Source organism: Dioscorea cayenensis, unplaced genomic scaffold (genome assembly GCF_009730915.1).
Source record: "Dioscorea cayenensis subsp. rotundata cultivar TDr96_F1 unplaced genomic scaffold, TDr96_F1_v2_PseudoChromosome.rev07_lg8_w22 25.fasta BLBR01001412.1, whole genome shotgun sequence".
Classification (NCBI taxonomy): domain Eukaryota; kingdom Viridiplantae; phylum Streptophyta; class Magnoliopsida; order Dioscoreales; family Dioscoreaceae; genus Dioscorea; species Dioscorea cayenensis.
In genome coordinates, this window is record NW_024087803.1 from 143,960 (window position 1) to 155,528 (window position 11,569).

At 35.1% G+C, this 11,569-nt stretch overlaps 1 long non-coding RNA gene across 1 annotated transcript; it reads left to right on the top strand.

Annotated features, from left to right (window-relative positions):
• Positions 1-212: 212 nt before the first annotated feature.
• Positions 213-1,984, top strand: LOC120256377. Its single transcript, XR_005535280.1, has 3 exons — positions 213-343; positions 816-888; positions 1,796-1,984. It is a non-coding gene; the product is annotated as an uncharacterized LOC120256377 (long non-coding RNA).
• The last annotated feature ends 9,585 nt before the right edge of the window (positions 1,985-11,569 follow it).

Below are 11,569 nucleotides of genomic sequence, written 5' to 3' on the forward strand. Positions count from 1 at the left end.
AATTTGGACTCATTTCTTTTTATTTTCTATTATAAGGTCATTTTGGTAATTTTCTTATTTAAAAAAAAAAGAATTTGAAAATCTGAAAATGAGAGGATAAGAAGCCAACGTGGCTTCCTTATCCTTTCTCTTAAAAAAACAAGAATTTGAAAATATGAAAATGAGAGGATAAGAAGCCAACGTGGCTTCCTTATCCTTTCTCTTATTCTTTTTTCTTCTTCTTATTTTCTTTCTTCCTTTCTTTCTTCCATTCCACCGAACACCCAATCTTGAAAAAAAATTTTGGACGAGCTTCTTTGGCGAATCAACGTCTCTACTTTTTCCTCTCATTCTCCTGAGCTTGGTAAGGCTTCGATCCAAGGTTTTTTCTTTGTATTTTCTTGATATTTAATCATTTTCGACAATCTTTAAAACCCTAGAAATAAACCTTGGTTTGAGTTGTTTTTGGACTCAAATCGAAGCCAGTGTTGTTGTTATTCACTTTTGTGTATGTTTGTAAAGAAATTTCGGGATTTGGTGTTGTAAATCGGCGAGAAACCATTATTTAAGAATCAGTTTTACTATAGCAGTACTGTAGCTGTAGGGCCGGAAAACCTTGGCCTTTTCTTATATTTCTTTGGTCCAAATCGAAGCCCTTCTTACTTGGAATCCATTGGAACTAGTTTTACTTTGATTTGAGGTCGTGTGGATCCAAAATGACGTCGTTTTCTCCTAAAACCCTAGAGTTACATATTTGACATGTAACCTTGCATTCGCATGCATTCTAGTTTCCATTCTTGTGTTCATTGGTTCTTGGATTCCTTGTTTGACTCTAGGTGGCGAAGCTTCCTCCGAGGGGAAGGAAAATTCTGACCTGTGAGCACGTCTCAAGGCGAGACGACTAGTTCAGTAAGTGGTTCAATTCGTAATTGCATAGATTTAATAAGAGTATTATAGTATTTTTTTTATGTGTTTTATAACGTAAATTTGATGATGGATCATATTTCATTCGATATATATGTATATATAGAGATATTTTGAGCAATGAGGTATTTGGCAAAATGATTCTAGTATATTTATACGTATTTATCTTGGAAGAAGCATGTTTACATATATATATATATATATATGTATTTACATGCAATTGAAATATGGTTTGATGTGCATTTCTATATTTAAGTATCGTATGTTGGATTCCTTAAGCTAGAATCGGAAAGAATTGCATTGTGGCATTTGGATTTTGATGGTGCCAACGGAATTTAGTCTGACACTGCAGTGTGGGGTTCCCCAGTATGGCCTAATGGGAGGCGGCGTGGTCAACCCTGAGTTTACCCAGGTTAATAGGTGCGCAGAGCCATTGACAGGGGGGTTCTTATATGTGAGAAACCCGGGGTCACCACACGGGGATCTCAGTGGCCAACGTCAAGGTTATAAATACCTTGATGGCTCTCAACCTAGTCGCGACGGCGGCTAAGTCGGGGAGTGTTTTTGGGCCAATGATTTGAGATTGGTTTTACTGTTCAGTTGTGCAGAACATGTTATTTTGGATTGTGATGAGAGGGCGAAGCCCAACCGTCACTCTCAGGAGGGCAGTCTCTCACAATAATTTATATTTCCTGATAATCTGTTACTTACATGTACTATTTACAAATAATTGTGTTAATTGTTAATCTGTTGAATACATAAAACTACTTTTATATGTTATTATTATTGTGGTAATCATTATTTCGAATGCTTTACTACTTTGTTATATCTATGCTGTCACCACTCATTGGATAACATCTGTTACTCAGTACTCTCCGTTCTTTTTTCTCAGGATGTGACGTTAAACTTGGTTGTGCTGGGCAGGCAATAGACTGACCTACCATTTCTTTTTGTCTAGGTTAGTTGCAGTGTATATGTAAACTTTATGGATCCACTAAACTTGACTTTTGTGTATTGTTCTCGTATTTGTATTTGTACTTTCTGATTGTATTTGTAACGCTGGCTGGTTCTATTGTTGTTATTGGCTTTCTTCTTTAGTCAGTTGTGTTAGCGGGGTTGTTTTGAGCCTTACGACGATTAGGAGGTGGGTCGTTATAGAGTCCACTCCTTGTTGTCGTGGCGATTGCCACGTGCTCGACTAGGGTCGGGGCGTGACACGTCCTCCTTGAATCCTTTTGCATACAAATTAAGTATCTTATTGATACACTCTTGCAATTGGCATCGCTCACGAAATTAACAGTGCTCCACAGAAATTATCTCCATGATTTTGTTCATATATCTTATTTGAGAAAATGTAAATAAAGAAAAGTGAACCCACACCTTCTTCCACAAACCTCATCTCTTATTGTACTTAAATTCTGAATTACAATAATTACAAATAACATGAATTACAATGGCATCATTTTGTAAAATAGACTTTAAAAATATCGAATATATGAGCGGATGCTAAGGTGAGATTTAATGCTCCATTCTTTAATAGCACATTAGAGATGTTTTAGCTAGGTAGTCAACAAGGCTGAACCAACAACACTCTTCCACCACATGATGCCATTTTTTTAAATTTTTCTAAAATCTATAAAAATGTTACCAATGAAAAATAAAACAATTAATGCTAAAATAAAATAATTAAAATAACACTTGTAAAATGCAAAAAAATAAGCAATGCCAATAATTAAAGTAAATTTAAATCACAAAAAAAATAAAGTAAAAAAAAGGAATAAAATGCAAGGTTACTAAAATTACATATTACAAAAGAATTCTTGAAAAGAATAAATAACCTGAATAAAAAAACAACAAAATTAAATAATGCCAAAGAATTACAAAGGTAATTAAATAAAAAAACACATAAATAACACTAAAAGAAAAATTAGTAACATTATAGAATTAAATAATGCCACGGTTTAAGGAAAAATAAATAAATAACACTAAAAGCAAAATTAACAAAATTAAATAATGCTAAATATATATATAATAAATTAATAATAAACAAAATAACATTAAATCGACAAAAAAAACAAAAGTAACAAAATAAAACAATACTACGATATTATAAATTAAATTAAATAAATACAAAGACAAATAAACAAACAATAAATGCAAAATTAACAAAATTAAATATTTCTGGAGACTAGGGCTCTATATACAGGTAAAATTAAAAATTTAACCTAAAAACTAAAATAAATAAATAAATAACACTAAATGAATAATTAAAAAAAGTTAAAACAATCCTAATTAAATATAAGCAAAATTAAAAACCAAACAAAATAATTTAAAATTTAAAATATGTAAAATTAAAAAATAAACAATGCTAGTAAATAGAGTAAAATAAACACTGAATGAAAATAACAAGTAAAATAAATAAATTTACAGTAATTTACCGAACTATAATTAAAAATTAAAATAATTGATTATGATAAGTAAATAGAAGTAACAAGTAATAGAGTAAAATTGCAATTATTGGATAAATTTAGCAAACAAAATAATTACTAACATAAAATTTTAAATTTATCAAACAATGTAAAATTTGATAGCTGACCATTAGTGATCAGAGATGCTTTGAGATGAAAAACATCTTGTAAACGATTTAAAATGATTAAAGAAAAATTTAACAACTTAAGAAAATTAGGAGAAATGAGAGCTTGGTATGAGATTGATTGAAGTTAAAAAGCGTAGATAAAAGAAGGAAAAAATTTTGAAAAATTTTGAAAAAAAACTTTATTTTAAAAAAAAACCCTGTAACATTATAGCTATAATGTGATTGGGCCCGGCAGCTAAGTGTGTGACATGCTTTAGGCGTCTGGGACGGGTTGCAACTCACCGGGTGAAGTTGATGAGTTGCTACATAAGTGTGACCTAAAGAGTCAATCCACCGGGCTACAGGTTGGGACACCCACCCAACGGGCTACAACCCGAAGGTGACTTGGAGGGTCAACCTACCAGGTTACAAGTTGGAGACACCCCAATCCATAATCGCTGATTACGTGTTGTCGGCACGGTCCACTAGGTCAACTGACCCTAGACATGGCCACGGTTCAGGAACCACCGGTTCCGGTTTCAAAAAACTTTGAACCGGAACCTAACCGGCTAGGCAAGGTTCTTGGCGGTTCGATTCCGGTTTTGGCGATTCGGTTCAGCGGTTCCGGTTTGACGGTTCAAACAGCTCGAGCTATTTTTTTTGGCTATAGCGTTCATCTCCATTGTCCAATGAGCGAAGAAAATCACAGCGATTCCATCCCGTCTCAGAAGGAACTTCTCAGAAATCAGAATGATCGAGCAACCATGATCGCCTTCTCTATCACGTCAAAGATATCCGAGATCGAGCTACGGAAGAACCTTCTCCAGTAATCCATCGAAGATGAACTCCCCGCCATCTTGCTGCCGCTCGAGCATGCTCCTCCCTACTTTCTCCACCATCCGGTCGGGCTTCCACATCTGTAGATAGATCCGGTCCGGAACCCTCGGATAGAGATCTAGGATTAGGGTTTCATCGGAGGGGATTTAGGGTTTTCAAGTCTTCAAGAGAGGGCCGCCCAAAAGAGAGAACAAATCAACAAAATAAAAACCTAATCAATTGATTTAATTCAAGTATTCAGACTTACCCTAATCAATTGGTTTAATTCAAGTGTTCAGACTTACCCTAATCAATTGGTTTAATTCAAGTGTTCAGACCTAAACTAATCAGACGATGCACACAACTCAAAGTCTCAAACTGTCAAACCTAATCAGATATCATAAGTCATAACATTATTTTATATAATATAATAATGTATATGTAATTAAATAATTTGATATTTTGAATCTTTTGATTCAAGTAAAACCGGCTGTTGGAACCACTGGTTCCACGGTTTTTAAATTTTGAAACTGGAACCAAACCTTATATGAAAGTTTTGATTACTGGTTTTAGGACGGTTACGGTTTTTTCAGGTTCTGGTTCCAGTTTTTAGCGGTTCACTTCCACGGTTTCAGTTCAAAATGGCCACGTCTAATTGACCCATCAAGTTTTACTAGGCCGGTTTCTGACCAAAGGTCAACTCATGCCTCCCTCTACAATAGAGGTCCTCTCTCTACCGTAGAGGCCGTTAGAAAGGGCAAACCGCAAAATCGAACCTCAAGAAAATGCAGGCCACATACAAGAGAATCTTGTTGCTTCCTCAGCCTAAGTGCAGCATAGACTCTGCAAGGCTTTCAAACATGAAAATAATGCCACTACAGCTTCCAACATAACCCCTCTAATGGCTCCACTAGAATCTAGAATGAATACCTCATCCAACTTTGGTATCTATTTCTTAAATGGAGAAATCGAAGTATAAAATAAGAAAATTTGATAGGAGAACATTCCTTAAATATAGAAACCAAAAGAGGGAATTCAAGAACCCCTTAATTTGATAAGAGAAGGATATACTAGTAGTCGTAAAAGAAAACCCAGCTTAGAGAGGATTTGCATAACATAAATAATGATGAAAGAGGAATGAAAACACCAACACCAATATCCCCACAAATAACACAAATTGGTTACTCTCTATAAAGTCTAACTAAAACATTAATCGTAACTCTAGACAAGAATTATACTAGTCTTACATAATTAACCTATTAGTATGGTGTAAACTGGAAAAACAAGATCATCCTATTAGCTTTTGTTTTCTTGTACATATGCAGCAAAAATCAGAAACAATTTTTATACAAACAGAAAGTCTACATATTTGATCTTCAACATTTTGCAACTGAAAAGAGGTGCTAAGTCTGTCAACAAATACTAAAAGTTCAGTGCATATATATCTTACCGTGAAAAAGAAACTGGATGTCAAATAGATTACTAGTGTTATCAACCCCATATGCTACGCAAAGAGAGATGAGCTGACTCTTATGTCCTTTTCTTTCCTCTATCTATGACAAACTATAGAAAATTGAGAGTAATACTTCAATTGCTTTTAAGATGCCTATACAATCCTTGACAATGGCGCTCACTGCAGGTTGCAATAAGAGGCATCTCCGCCACTGTTTCCGAGTACCCTGCAGGAAATGTTGTTCTCTGAGTGCATATATTCTACGCAATCATGGTAATACTCTCTTCCCTGAATGCATATGTTCTACACAATCATAGTAAACATTGTTTCTGAGCACCCTGCAGAAAATGTTGTTCCCTAAATGCATGTATTCTATGCAATCATGCTAATACTTTGTTCCCTTGCTTAATTATGATCCATTGCTATCTGATGCGACTCATTCGGTCGGGCCAGGTGCGGTGGAACCAATTTATGGGATCATAGAAGAAGCCCCGCCTAATAAACGGACTCGGACCAAGACATGACTAGCGTGGCTCGTGGACTACGAGGGATGATCACGTGACAGACATAGAGTAGTGGGAGCATGGTACGCTAGAGATATGGTAAAAAGCTTGTCGCTCTTGGGTTTGTTAGTGATGCAGTATTTGCCATTCTTGGGCAGAGTGTGGACCCCGCCAGCCTGGTGGACCTACACCTTTCATTTGTCTCCTTAAAAACCTAGTTTAAGTGCTAACCATGGTTGCTTGATCCCCCTTAATCCCTTCTTCTTCTTCTTGTCACCTTGCTGGGAGTCTTTCTAGAGAGAGGATTTTTCAGAGGGATTTCTGGACGCCATCCCGTCAATGTCCCCTTCTTGGCCGAATGTTTACACCCCCATGGTCATCTCCCCTCTTCATTCCTCCATCTATCTTATTTCTCTCCATTCTCCTACTTGTTTTACTCCTTGGAAGTTGAAGAAGAAGGTCATCCATCACCGGAGTTTGGATCTCCACCGGTGGTCTTGGCATCCGGAGGTGAGGAGAAGAAGAACAAGTAGCCGCCGGCCTCCTTCTAAGGCAAGGTAGGCTCTCTCATTCTCTTGTTGATGATGGAGTGTTTACTAGAGTCTTGAGAGAAGCTTGTGCTTGTGAAAATCTTAAGCTTAATGGTAGATTAGTTTCTAATTAATATGCATGTTTTGAAGCTCTTAGTGAGTGATCTATGCTCCCATGTGTCTACGGTTGCCTTTGATGATGATGTTTGCATGAAGAGCTTCACCATTTTAATTTATGTTTGGCTTATCCTTGCACGGAGATATATATTTATTTTTGCATGCTTGAAACCATGGCTAGTGATTGTGTAGGAAGCTATATATTTGTGTGTGTATGCTTACATTTTCATGCAAGAGATTAAATAGTTGGTCATGCTTGAAACCCAAGCCAAAAACCCAAGTTTTTGCTTTCCAAATGAGTATATAGTTTTGTAGTTTTGGCATGTGTGTTGGGCCTTGCAATTCCTGCACCCTTGGCATGACTTTCTAAGGCATTTTTATTTTCTTTTTGTTACCAGAAATACTAGTAAACTTGATCCCTCTCTTGAGCTTTGCATCCCTACTTGTTTGCATGGAAAACAAAAGACTAGAAGCCCCAAGATGTGGTCCTGTTGCATGTCATGCTTTGATTATATAAGCATCAAGTATAGTATAGATATTTTCATGCACATTGATTCTTTGGCAGCCTTTTTAATATGGTAGCATATATATATATATATATCCACACATGTTGGTCATACCACCTTAAATAATGTGATAATATATATATGCATGCATGCATTGATTTGTTACTTGTGCTAGAAGACTTATTTCCATCCTTGTTTCTCTCACATCCTATTCTTGTTCTTGTTAAAAAAATCATTCTGTGTGCTTGTTTCACATCATTGTTTTACCACTAGTATTAGTATTATGTTAGGTCTATTTGTAGACACTTTCAAACTATTGTTGCTTTAATTAGGTATTTAGACTTAGTTCGATGTCTTTATTACCACCGTGAGGAATTTATTTGGATCTCAATTGGGATTAGCCTTTTGTCAAGTAAGTGATCCCTTAAACCCTTGTATTTAAAAGTTTGTTAATTTTAAATTTATTATTTATTTATTTTTGTTATTTCATTTTTTTGAAATTTTCTGAAAATTATTTGTGTTTATTCTTTGAAATTTATGTTGGGGAATGCCATTACATTTTATTGCTTATATCTTAGATAAATAACGCCTAGACTTAGTGGGAACATAACATTTTTATCTTACCAATTTTTATGCTTATTTGTTTTCCCTTATTAACAATATTTTTATAATAATATTTTATTTTACTATCCAATCATACAACATGATGATTTGGAATTAAAATCTTAGTCATTCTAATAGAATTAGAGGGTTAGCGGATTTTGGGTAATTATTTATTCATTATTATTATTATTATCATTTTTCTTTATGAGATGTTTTTTTAGTGGTAATTTTACATTTCTTTACCTCTTAATGTGGGAGTCTCGAGTGATTTGGAAGTTGGAAATCTTTTGTGTATTTAGCAATTATTTTAATTATTTAATTGTTTTTAGCATTTGTTATTTATTTATTTTTATTTATTTACTTTGTAATATTACCTGAATTTTTGGAAGATACGGGTGAAATTTCTGTATTCTTGACTTTGGAATCCGTATGAATATTTTGGTCTCCAAATGAACGATATGCAACCCCTGCGCTGGGGGTTAAACTCCGACCTTTGTCGACAAGTAATTTTGGGAAAAATGAGATCGCAGCTTTCGACCGTGTCCGCTCGGTGAAATTTTCAACGCCACCGGTATTCGGGCCCTCGGTCACTGAGGGTAAATAAATGATTTTTGTTATTTTGGCTCGGATCTGTCACCGAGGATAAACAAATGACCTTTGGCACTTACAGTGAATTTGGAGACATATTCTGGATTTTGTTATCTACATTTCCTCCTTTGGTTTTGATAATCCTTTTGGCGCTATTGATTTTTTTGTACAATTTGATATTTGAACTTTTACTTTCAGTTTGTTTTTGGATTACTTATCGGGCTAGTGAGCTCATGGATTTATTTTTAAATCCTTTTTCGGATCGGAGCGAGAAACCCGTGGATCTTAGAAGGCTTCCAAAGAGATGTCTTCTTTGGAATTATGTTTTATGGCTTATGTCTTTGCATCCGTTGTATTTTTTTGTTTAAGAACCTCCTTGTAGGTCATGCTGTATTTCATTTACCTTGTATTTGGGTTTGGTTGTAAACTTTAAGTTGTACTCTTATTTGGTATTTTGTCAGTTATTTTCCTACTCCTAGTCTGTGATTAGGTTTTGAGGCCTTGCAGGTTCACTGGGCCCCGCCCTGTGGGTCTGCGGCCGTTTGTCAGCGCACCAGATTCGGGGCGTGACACAGAGTGTTTGTCTGTTATCTCTGTAGTTGTTGAGGACATAATTAGGGTTGGGGGTTATCAGAAGGGCATGGAATGAATTACTGGACTCTTTTGAGTACTCACTTCTTCTTCTACCTTCCCTTCCCTCCATTATTCTAGGAGCTCACACCGGCTCGAACGGTGCTCTTGTGTGGTATGGCAGGGAGGTCGTATCACTATCACATTCAAATTAGACATGGATACACATCATTTAAAATGCAGAATAACTCAAAGGGTGGCCGTATAGTGCCATCTCTCCCTTAAAACCAGACCCATTAGAGAACATAAGAACCATGCAAAATTGAGGAAATGTTTTTATATATAAAGAAACAATGCCAAAATCTTACCTAATTTTAGCTTGTTTATGAAAGAGTACACTCTCAACATCAATGCACCAAAAGTTGGGCCAAAGCTCTTAGTCAAGCATGCTATTGGATTTGATGTCATTAAGAGATCTTTTGATATACATACACTTCATTAGTATCATGACAGGACCGGACATTTTTTGTCACAATAAAGAGATTTAGGGCTCTTTGATCCAAGTCATTATAAGATATTAAAACAATGAGAGAATAAAGCTTCATTTAACTGATGTTTCTAATGCACAAAAGGTCCCAGAGCCAAGGAAACCGAAAGAATTTACAAAGACAATCCCCAAACTATTATCTTGGTATGGAGTGTTGCCATTTCTTTTAAAGAATTTTCAACTCATCACAAAGCAATTTATCTTAAAAGTTTTACGATAAGTGAAGTCAAGTATCTTTCAACTAACTAACAAGGATATCACTAAGGATGTATGCTTATGTTCTTCTAAAAAGACAAAAAGATAAATATGTGCAACTAAGGATGTATCCATACTTTCTCCAAAATCACTCTTAAAATTTATGGCAATCCTCAATAAAGAGAGGATGTGACTTAGGCCCAATTATCTCTTCTAAAGCAGCCAAAACTTTAATAGCAAAAAAACCTACTCAAGTACAGAACTTGACAATAATAACAACTATTACATAAACAAAGGGTCAAGAGGAGGAAAAGCATAACACCACTGGTCCAAACACACATGTTTGTTGCCGTCACTCTTGATAATTCAACCATGCAACATTATGCATGAAGTAGAAAAACAAGAATCATGCAAAGCATTTCAACAATAGGCAATAAGGTTTAAAAAATAAGTTAGTACTTTCTCCAAAACCATCCTTAAAAAATCCTCAATAAAGGGAGGACAGTACTTATTCCCAATTATCTCTGTTGCAGCTACCAAAACTTTAAAAGGAAAACCTAATCAAGTACAGAACTTGACAATAATAAACAAACAAAGGGACAAGAGAAATAAATAAGTAAAACCAGTAGTTCTTATACGCATCTTTGTCAGTGTCTTGATAATTCAACCGTGCAAAGTTAGACCTGAAGTGAAATAACAAGATTCATGAAAAGCATTATGACAATGGGCAATAAGGTCTTAGAAGAAGTTAAGGGCTGTTAAACAAAAAGCCAGCCTATAATTAGAAAGGGGGCAAAAAAGAAGTCAAAGGCTCAAACGCGCAACATCCCAAAATGTGACTGAAATCAATCCAAAACTCTAGGCTTCAAACAACAACAAACTTTTTAATTCTATATAGGTCGATTTGCTTCCCAATAGCACAACATGAATGACGTAGACCATGTCATCCTCTCTGTCTCTTAACATCTTTCAAACTCTTTTCTCTCTCCTTGCATCTTTCAAACTCTCAAAAAGAAAAGTTTGATGAAAGAGAAGTGTGTGAGAGAGAAAAGGGCCTCAATGGAGGGCAGCGATCAAAGCTTCTAGTTCTCCATTGCGAAGCTCGTGGATCAAGTATGTTCTCCATCTTCTATTCATCTTTGTTTTGGTCTTGTTGAATGTGTCTTGCTCATTATTATCATTTTAAAGGCCCGTTTGGTGAACAGGATAAGATATAGACGGATATGATATGAGGACTGGATAAGAGTAGAAAAGGATATGGGCATGATAAGCTCATATCCTATCTTATGTTTGGTGCACACCGGATAAGCCATTGGATAGCATTTATTATCCTATTTTACGTTTGAAGTGGACCAGATAATGACAAGATATGATATGAATGATATGTAAATAGACAAAATTACCCTTTATAATATAATTATATATTATTTTTCAAAATAGACCTTTTTTTTATTTTTTCCCTTAATGATTTACTTATCGGTATCTTTATGAGTTTCTATTAAATTATTAAAAAACCTATAAATAATGCCCACAAATATATAGATTATAATATCACCAACTTGCAAAAATTATACTTCATACCTATTTTCTTGGAGAAAATCATACACAAAGTCATTAATATGGTAAAAAGCTAGAGTAATAAACCCATTAATGAAAAAATAAA